The sequence below is a fragment of the Salmo salar genome, chromosome 17 (assembly GCF_965601325.2).
Source record: "Salmo salar chromosome 17, fSalSal1, whole genome shotgun sequence".
In the NCBI taxonomy this organism is placed as follows: Eukaryota; Metazoa; Chordata; class Actinopteri; order Salmoniformes; family Salmonidae; genus Salmo; species Salmo salar.
The window spans coordinates 13,022,568-13,032,103 of NC_138307.1; positions in this window are offsets into that span (position 1 = coordinate 13,022,568).

Consider the following 9,536-nt stretch of genomic DNA (forward strand, 5'->3'; position numbering starts at 1 on the left):
TGCATATGAACCAATCATTTTTTATCACTTGCTGCAAAATCAACCAATCCATGAACATAGCCTACGTGAAATACCCATTGGCCACCATACCAATGTTCGCAGTAAAACCTTACTTTTTAAGCCAATCCAAACAGGGGATACTTGATTATGCCTATAGACCTACACCGGCCATCCCCATTAATGGAAATCAAATTCCTTTGCGGTCAGCTTGCAAAGGAGTTTCTGATGTCAAACTTCTGCTTCATCAAATTCCCAATCGTAACTACATGACTTTTATACAAATGTCATATGTCTTCTTGGTTTTAAAGTGAGCCCTGTGCTGACCTGAACGGTCTATACTAGGCTATAGCGTTTCAGAACCTTGGACAGGTCCAATAGCGACAGATTATAGGAAAGCGAAGCACCTTTGTAACCACTACATTAGTGTGTGTATGTGTGTCAAATCAAATCAAATGTTATTGTCCACAAACACATATTTAGCAGATGTTATTGAGGGTGTAGCAAATGTATTGTATTACTAGCTCCAACAGTGCAGTAATATCTAAAAATTCACAGCAATATACACAAATCTAAAGTAAAAGAATGGAGTTAAGAAATATATAAATATTAGGATGAGCAATGTCGCGTGGCATTGACTAGAAACAGTAGAATAGAATACAGTATATACATATGAAATGAGTAAAGCCGTATGCAAATATTATTAAAGTGATTAGTGTTCCATTATTAAAGTGACCAGTGTTCCATGTCTATGTACATAGGGCAGCAGCCTCTAAGGTGCAGGGTTGAGTAACCGGGTGGTAGCCAGCTAGTGATGGCTGTTTAACAGTCTGATGGCCTTGAGATAGAAGCTGTTTTTCAGTCTCTCGGTCCCAGCTTTGATGCAGCTGTACTGACCTCGCCTTCTGGATGGTAGCGGGTCTAAGGGTCTAAGGGGTCAGTTAAGGTAGAGGTAATATGATCCTTAACTAGCCTCTCAAAGCACTTCATGATGACAGAAGTGAGTGCTACGGGGCGATAGTCATTTAGTTCAGTTACCTTTGCTTTCTTGGGTACAGAAACAATGGTGGACATCTTGAAGCAAGTGGGGACAGCAGACTGGGATAGGGAGAGATTGAATATGTCCGTAAACACTCCAGCCAGCTGGTCTGCACATGCTCTGAGGACCCGGCTAGGGATGCCGTCTGGGCCGGCAGCCTTGTGTGTGTGCGTGTGCGTGCGAGCGCAAGTGCGTGTGTGTAATCATTTGCAGATTATTTTCATTGCAATACACCTCCAACATTACTGCCTTTTCCAAAATTACACCATAACCTGCATGGCCTTGCAGGACAGTGTGCATGAATATAGTCTACTCTCATGCTGTTCTCAATCTGTATCATAAAGACTGTAAGTGCTTCCACTAATGCATGTTAGTGGAAGCATGTTTCTTAAGCTTTTATACCGATCTCAAGCTTTTGTTGTGATTTGCGTGAAACACCCACCATCAAAAGCTTTTATAACGATGTGGTGAAACACTTTAGTATTCCATCGTCTTTTTGCCGTGACTGCCCCAGCACACGACTCCTGCCTTGTCCTGCGGTAACATAATCACAGCTTTGATCAGCATCGGAAAATGTGACATTGTGGTTCGTGTCACTGCAGCCAGGAGAACAAAGCCATAAGCTGAGAGTGTTAGAGCTTCAGTGGTGAGAGACTGTGGATAATAGAGCAGAAGTTGTGCTGTAGAAAGGGATGAAGACAACAGCTGTGTCCTCTTACAGAGCAGAGATCACCACTGTCAAGGGATCACACGCAGTTGAATAAGTTCAAACATAACACCATAAAAAAAACTATACAGATAAGTTCTCGCCATTTTCCTCTCCTCGTTGGTTGAACATTAACCCACTTGCCAAACTGTTTGATGGTCACATGGACACCTTTGAAAAGACGTTTGGCAGTTGGAGCCATTCCCAATACTACAATCATTGATTACAGCCATAAGATTGAGCTAATGTAGTTTACTCAATAAGGTTGGGGTCTTATTATTCAATTGAATCCAGTCTAATCGGGAACAGAATAAAAAATTCCAGTCCTGGTGACTGTAAACATCAACATCAGCCATCCCGGCTAACAATTGTTGGTTCTCAGAATCGTTACGGGAACATTCTGCTACCCCCTTGGCATCGGTCCCAGTTAGTGAGGTGTGGTAAAGAGTCTTGTAATCCTGTGGCTGTGATGTTTATAGGGCCTGAGACTCAGACAAGCAGGCAGCGGTATGAGGAACAACCCCTCAGAGTGCAGACTCAGCACCTCACCGCTGATATACAGCCCCGACGGGCACAGGCGACTACAGGAAATTAGATATTTTTATATATATATATATATATATATTTTTTAAACGTTCCCTGGAGTCCTGAGATGTGAGGACAGATCATGTGACTGTTTGCATTCATGCTCTGTGTATGTCTTGTATTTCTGTCCTAGAACTGGATCACATTGAGGGGGTACATAGCACGTCCTCTCAGTTTCAATAGTTCTGAGTAGTTCTGGTTGAAGAGATCCAAGAGAAATCCTCATTGGAGAGCTGAGATGGCCCTCCAAATCAATACACTTTCTGGACAGGAAGTGACATCTAACTCCATAGGTGCATGAATCACACACTGTGCCATTCGCCTTGACTGCATATAACTGACTGTGTGTGTGTGTGTGTGCGTGTGTGTCCAACACATAAATGAGTTAGATAGAAGCCGTTTGCTTCTGTAAAGACCCACTGCCCTGTGGAGCTCCAGTGCCAAGCTTCCGCTCCCCACTGTCCCCCATGGTCCAACTACACAATGGTAAAGCTCCCATGTCTTCCTCTTGGGCCTGTATAAAAGCCTTCTCGCTCATGCTCTGTCCACCAAGGTTACCATGGCAGCTATGATTGTTCTGTGTGCCAGGAGGGCCATTACCCACTTTCCTGTCCAAACAGGAAATACACAGAACCTATCTCTGTGATTTGGAAGGAAATTGGGGCATTGGAGGAGGACGGTTGGGTTCCGACAGGAGTCTGTCACCTCAGCCGACCAGCGCTTTGCCAGCGGGCCAGTGCTGAGGGAGGAGGTACTCACCGCTGCAACATCCCAGGGTAAGGCCACTCTACCACTCTGCAGGGGAAAAATAACATGTAAAAAGGCCCACAAGTAATTGCTGTCCTACCTGTCTACTTAAAGCTAGAATTCAACCAGTTGAAACACATGTACTGGCAGCTTTGACATTCTGTAATGGTGCAATCCATGGACGCACAAGCATCAGAATCCTCCCTGTGAATTAATGCATCCATGTTTTTTTTACCTCAAAATATGATAATTACAAGTGCTGCTGTGTGAGATAAAGAGCTTAGATGTGTCATCAAGTGTTTCTGACGGTGTTTTACCTCCCTCTCCGTCTCCTGCTGTTGATTTCACAGGAGTGATCCAGTCCTGGGGTGTCCTCTCTGCAGGCAGTCTCCTCTCTGCAGGCAGTCTCCGGGCAGAGGGGAAATTATCCATGGCAGCAAGGGCCATTGTAGTAATTCCTTGACTGTGAGGTGCTGTTACATTGATTGAGTTATGGACATAATTGAAGGAGATGAAAGATTTCAAGAAGAAACTAAAAACAAAGTGTGAAAAAACTCAACCACATACAAGTGATTTTAATCATATGCTTTAGAATTTCAGCCATGTACTGTACATGTCACATTTCAAAGGATCCATTTAAAGTGGGTCAAAAGTGTGAAGCTGTGAGAGTAAATTCTCAGGTGTCCTTTTGCCTTGGCCCTGATAGAATTCTTTAAAAGATATGTCAGTGTTCATTAGAAATCGTGCTATAGTTGTGTAATGGATCCATTGAAACGAAGGTCTCAAGTCAAACCATAGATGACTCAGTAATGGGTGAAATGGGTATACATAAAAGTATTTTGGATTAGCATAGGATTCCGATAGATGTATATAGCAGAGCTGGGTTCAAATACTATTTAAAATCTTTCAAATAAAAGCGTTTGAGTCTGACTGGAGTGCCAAATGGGTGGGTTTGCAGTTTTGGTCTTTGAAATTATTTCAAATAGTATTTGAACCTAGGTCTGGTAAATAGGAAGGATGCATATGTAATGCTCGTCGTATTGATTGGACCAAAACGCAGCAGGAATGTGTATACTCATGTTCTTTTATTTAGAAGGCAACGTGAACACTAAACAAAATAACAAACAATGACGAAGACAGTCCTGTAAGGCAAAACGCTATACACGAAACAACTACCCACAAACACAGTGACAAAAAACCCTTACTTAAATATGGCCTCCAATTAAAAGCAACAAAGAACAGCTGCTTCTAATTGAAGGCCAAACAAAAAAAACCTGAACATAGAAATAGACTAAATAGACACAGACATAGAAATATACTAACATAGAACATTGCCCCAAAAAAACCGAAACACACTAAACATACACCCCCTGCCACGCCCTGACCAAACTACAATAACAAACAACCCCTTTTACTGGTCAGGACGTGACAGCATAGACGGGTTGGTTGTTTAGCAACAAAACCGACGCATGTGCAACTAACTATGGGAAAAAACAGACAGGGTTGGCTTAGATTGTTGACAACATGTAAACTATATTTCGTCTCCAATGTTTATTGAAAACGAATACATTTTCACAATGAGCACTTGTCTCTTAAATACTTCGTTCCAGTTGTTGGTTCACTAGCTAACACATTTTTGCCATAGAATTGACATGAAATCAGTCAAAACATCTCAAAACAAGACATGTTATGAAGAACAAGACAAACCATATGAAATGGGTCACTTACGATTCCCTGCATGGCAGTTTCTTGTCATGCTGGCTAGCAATCAGCTAACAATCAGCTAACAATCAGCTAACCCATCTATAGGGAAGGACATTCATAGGATGCAGAATAGGATAGAGACTACACTCACTGGCCTTTCTTGGTAATGGTAGGGCTAAATACCTTGATCTGTGTGTGTGTGTGTCTGTGTGCGTGCATGGGTGGGTGTTTGCGGGTGTGTGTGCGTGGGTGCATGGGTGCTGAGTTAACCCAGGGTACCACCTGAGTCAAGGAGGAAGTGGGAGCTGTGCCACACAGACCAGACTAGCCCTCACCAGCCAATGTATTACTCCATCACTAAAGACTAGGGCCGACATTCAGTCATTCCATAGTGCTTCAAATCTCACAGAAAGTCAATATTTATATGCTGTTAAAGTCATATAAAAACAAAATGTGTATTTGTCTGAAATGATTTTCTGTTATTACAGCTGTTATTGCTGTTGTTTTTCCCAAAGCGGTATGTGTAATAATGTCAATGGATCATGGTGGATTTCATACAGTAATATGTGTGGGTATTCAGGACTTTAACAAGCAACTTGGGGAAGAAAACAAGGTGAACAGCCTGTGGATCCAGTCTGAATCACAGAAAGTCATTATCTACTGAAAACACCTTCCCCAGAGGAGGAGCATGGAAACTTCAAACGGATATCTTAATATTAGAATGCAGTCACATTGCACAAAACTAGGGGAATTGCACTGGGAAATCTGTGAAAGCTTGATATGCCTGGGCTGCTTAGGTAAGTGCATTGGACAACTGTACATCAAAGCCTCAAAATATTCAGTGAGCAGAGCAGAAATGGTAAGAAAAATATACTAATGTATTAGTCATCTCCCTCTGGCCGTAAATATAGTGAATCTCATCTAGGCACATTCCATAAGGCAGCCAACAGGGAATCTTTTATAGTACATTCCCTGAGTGACATGTTCCACAGTGACATGGGGTGCGTCCCAAATAGCACCCTATTCCCCATATAGTGCATTACCTTTGAGCAGGGTCCATAGGGCTCTGGTTAAAAGTAGGGCACTTTTAGGGAATATGGTGCCATTTGGGATGCAGAATGGTGAGAGCTGACAGAAATAAAAAATAGAGTATGTTGTGTGTCACGTTGTATAAATGATTGGAGACAGGAATTTGTAATAGGGGGGTTTAATACTCCACCAAAATATACAACATGCCATGAAAAGGCACGGGGACAAAGCCCAAAGCAAACATGTATACAAAAACACTGGGATGTAACCCAAACAAAAGAGCAAGGTAAAACCTCTAATAAATACACGGGACAAGACCCGCAAAACACTACACGGGACAAGACCCATAATTACGAGTACACAACACACGCAGCACGAAAGCCGAAACAACAACGCACAGGTACTCATAAGACCAACGGAGATGGAACAGTAACCCACAACACAATGGTGAACAGAGGGCACATTTATACAATTACTAATCAGGGGAATTGGAATCAGGTGTGCGTAATGAGACAGTTCAGTGAGACCTAGAAGGCCGGTGACGTAGACCTCCAGAACTGGTACACGGAATGAGCAGCAGTACCGGTGGAATCCGTGACATTGTGTCCTCAACACCCCTTAGTAGAATAGATTGTTGGTTAGCAGAAACAAAACTTCTAAACAAACGTTTGTTGAACTTTAAATTATTAATGAAGCCAATTACAGTACCAGTCAAAAGTTTGGACACATCAACTCATTCCAGGGTTTTTCTTTATTTTACAATTTTCTACATTGTAGAATAATAGTGAATACATCAAACTATGAAATAACACATATGGAAACATGTAGGAACCAAAAAATTGTTAAACAAATCTAAATATATTTTATATTTGAGATTCTTAAAAGTAGCCACCCTTTGACTAATGACAGCTTTGCACAATCTTGGTATTCTCTCATCCAGATTCATGAGGATGTCACCTGGAATGCATTTCAATTAACAGGTGTGCCTTGTTAAAAGTTCATTTGTGTAATTTCTTTCCTTCTTAATGCAATTGAGCCAATCAGTTGTGTTGTGACAAGGTAGGGTTGGTATACAGAAGATAGCTCTATTTGGTAAAAGACCAAGTCCATATTATCGCAAGAACAGCTCAAATAAGCGAATAGAAACAACAAACACAATTACTTTAAGACATGAAGGTCAGTCAATCAGAAAATTTCATGAACTTTGAAAGTTTCTTCAAGTGCAATAACAAAACCATCAAGCACTATGATGAAACTGGCTCTCATGAGGACCGCCACAGGAAAGGAAGACCCAGTGTTACCTCTACTGCGGAGGATAAGTTCATTAGAGTTACCAGCCTCAGAAATTGCAGCCCAAATAAATGCTTCACAGAGTTCAAATAACAGACACATCTCAACATCAACTGTTCAGAGCAGACTGTGTGATTCAAGCCTTCATGGTCGAATTGCTGCCAAGAAACCACTACTAAGGGACACCAATAAGAAGAAGAGACTTGCCTGGGCCAAGAAACAAAATCAATGTACATTAGACCGGTAGAAATCTGTCCTTTGGTCTGATGAGTCCAAATGTTTGATTTTTGGTTCCAACCGCATGTCTTTGTGAGACGCAGAGTAGGCGAACGGATGATCTCCACATGTGTGGTTCCCACCGTGAAGCATGGGGGAGGAGCTGTGATGGTGTGGGGGTGCTTTGCTGGTGACACTGTCAGTGATCAATTTATAATTCAAGGCACACTTAACCAGCATGGCTACCACAGCATTCTGCAGTGACATGCCATCCCATATGGTTTGCGTTTAGTGGGACAGTCATTTGTTTTTCAACAGGACAATGACCCAACACACCTCCAGGCTGTGTAAGGGCTATTTGGCCAAGAAGGAGAGTGATGGAGTGCTGCATCAGATGACCTGGCCTCCACAATCACCTGACCTCAACCCAATCGAGATGGTTTGTGATGAGTTGGACCGCAGAGTGAAGGAAAAGCAGCCAACAAGTGCTCAGCATATGTGGAAACTCCTTCAAGACTGTTGGAAAAGCATTCCAGGTGAAGCTGGTTGAGAGAATGCCAAGAGTGTGCAAAGCTGTCATCAAGGCAAAGGGTGGCTACTTTGAAAAATCTAAATTATAACATATATTTTGGTTTGTTTAACGCTTATTTGGTTACTACATGATTCCAGATGTGTTATTTCATAGTTGTGATGTCTTCACTATTATTCTACAATGTAGAAAATAGTAAAAATAAAGAAAAACCCTTGAATGAGTAGGTGTGTCCAAACTTTTGACTGGTACCGTATATCAACATAAAGGAACACCATTTTAAATTACATTGTAAGGATTCTTTCAACAAGCAGCAGTTGGAACGATGAATGAATGATACAGCTAGTGCGCTATTTTTCAAGAGCAGTGGTTGAATATCTAGAGAGGTCTTAAAACATGACTGCTTTAAAAGGACACCTGAAGTAGATGTAGGATACGTTCCAAATGGTGTCCTATCTCCCTATGTAGTGCACTACTTTTGACCGGAGCCCTAGGGCTCCGGTCAAAAGTAGTGCACTCTATACATTTACATTTTAGTCATTTAGCAGACGCTCTTATCCAGAGCGACTTACAGTAGTGAATGCATACATTTCATACATTTTTTCTCCGTACTGGTCCCCCGTGGGAATCGAACCCACACCCCTGTCGTTGCAAACACCATGCTCTACCAACTGAGCCACACTCAGTTGGGCATATGGCATGGGGTCCCATTTGGGACAGAACAGTATATTAACCTTGTTCAGCTATATATGTCTGTTATTATGTTTTCGATTGTGAGTCATGAAGATCAGTGAAATCTCATCCGGCCCGAATGTGTGGACAGTTTCAAATCAATTTGTATTGCAGTAGTATCTGAAAGGGCTGAAGCAGCATTATTATGCTATGTAAGAAGATTGTTCTGTGATGATGACCTTTCGCTAAGCACTAAGCCTTGGAAGATAATGTTTGATAAAAAAGAGAATATGTAGAGAAAGCTTAATATGTGAACTCCAAATAGGCCAGAGGACAGGTTTTTGCTATCTCCGTGGTCACAAAGCTACCAGCCCATTTGGCATTTAAACACATGTCTGCGATAACATCCTCTTCTTTTCTTTTCTTTTTCCCCTGGCCTCTAGAGAAAATCTCTGAGCCTTTCTAAATGTCAAGTTAAGTGTTTCTCTTGTCCTGGCTTGACAGGAATGAGATCCCTTCTCAGAATTGGAAGAGAATCAGGCTGAGAGTTGCCAGGGACTATGTCGGATATCACCCTTTCAAATCTACACCCTTTATTGTCTTTCAACCTGTCAAATTAAGATAGCTACTGATGCTCTCTACCCGCACACTGAGCTAGAGAACTCAAGTATTTCAATTGAATAAAACGTGGAGCCATAACCTATGTATTTGCTAACATTGCTAACAAGGTACATCGATATACACTATGATCTCTGTTAATATATGTCGATGTCAGCTTCCCATCTCCCTATTGGATAGCAACAGCCAGTACTCAAACACTTCCCCTCCTGCCATGCTTGGCTCACTGCAGTTGTGTGAACTCTCTACCTCCAACACCAGAGTGATACTGTGCAGACTTTACACAGTGAGTTACATAGAGAGACTGAAAGTCTGAAAGCGTTGCATCACAGAAGTCAAGAAGACACCCAAACATATTGATTAAAAGCTGTATAACTGAATATTCCAGGAAGACAAGCGGGGAG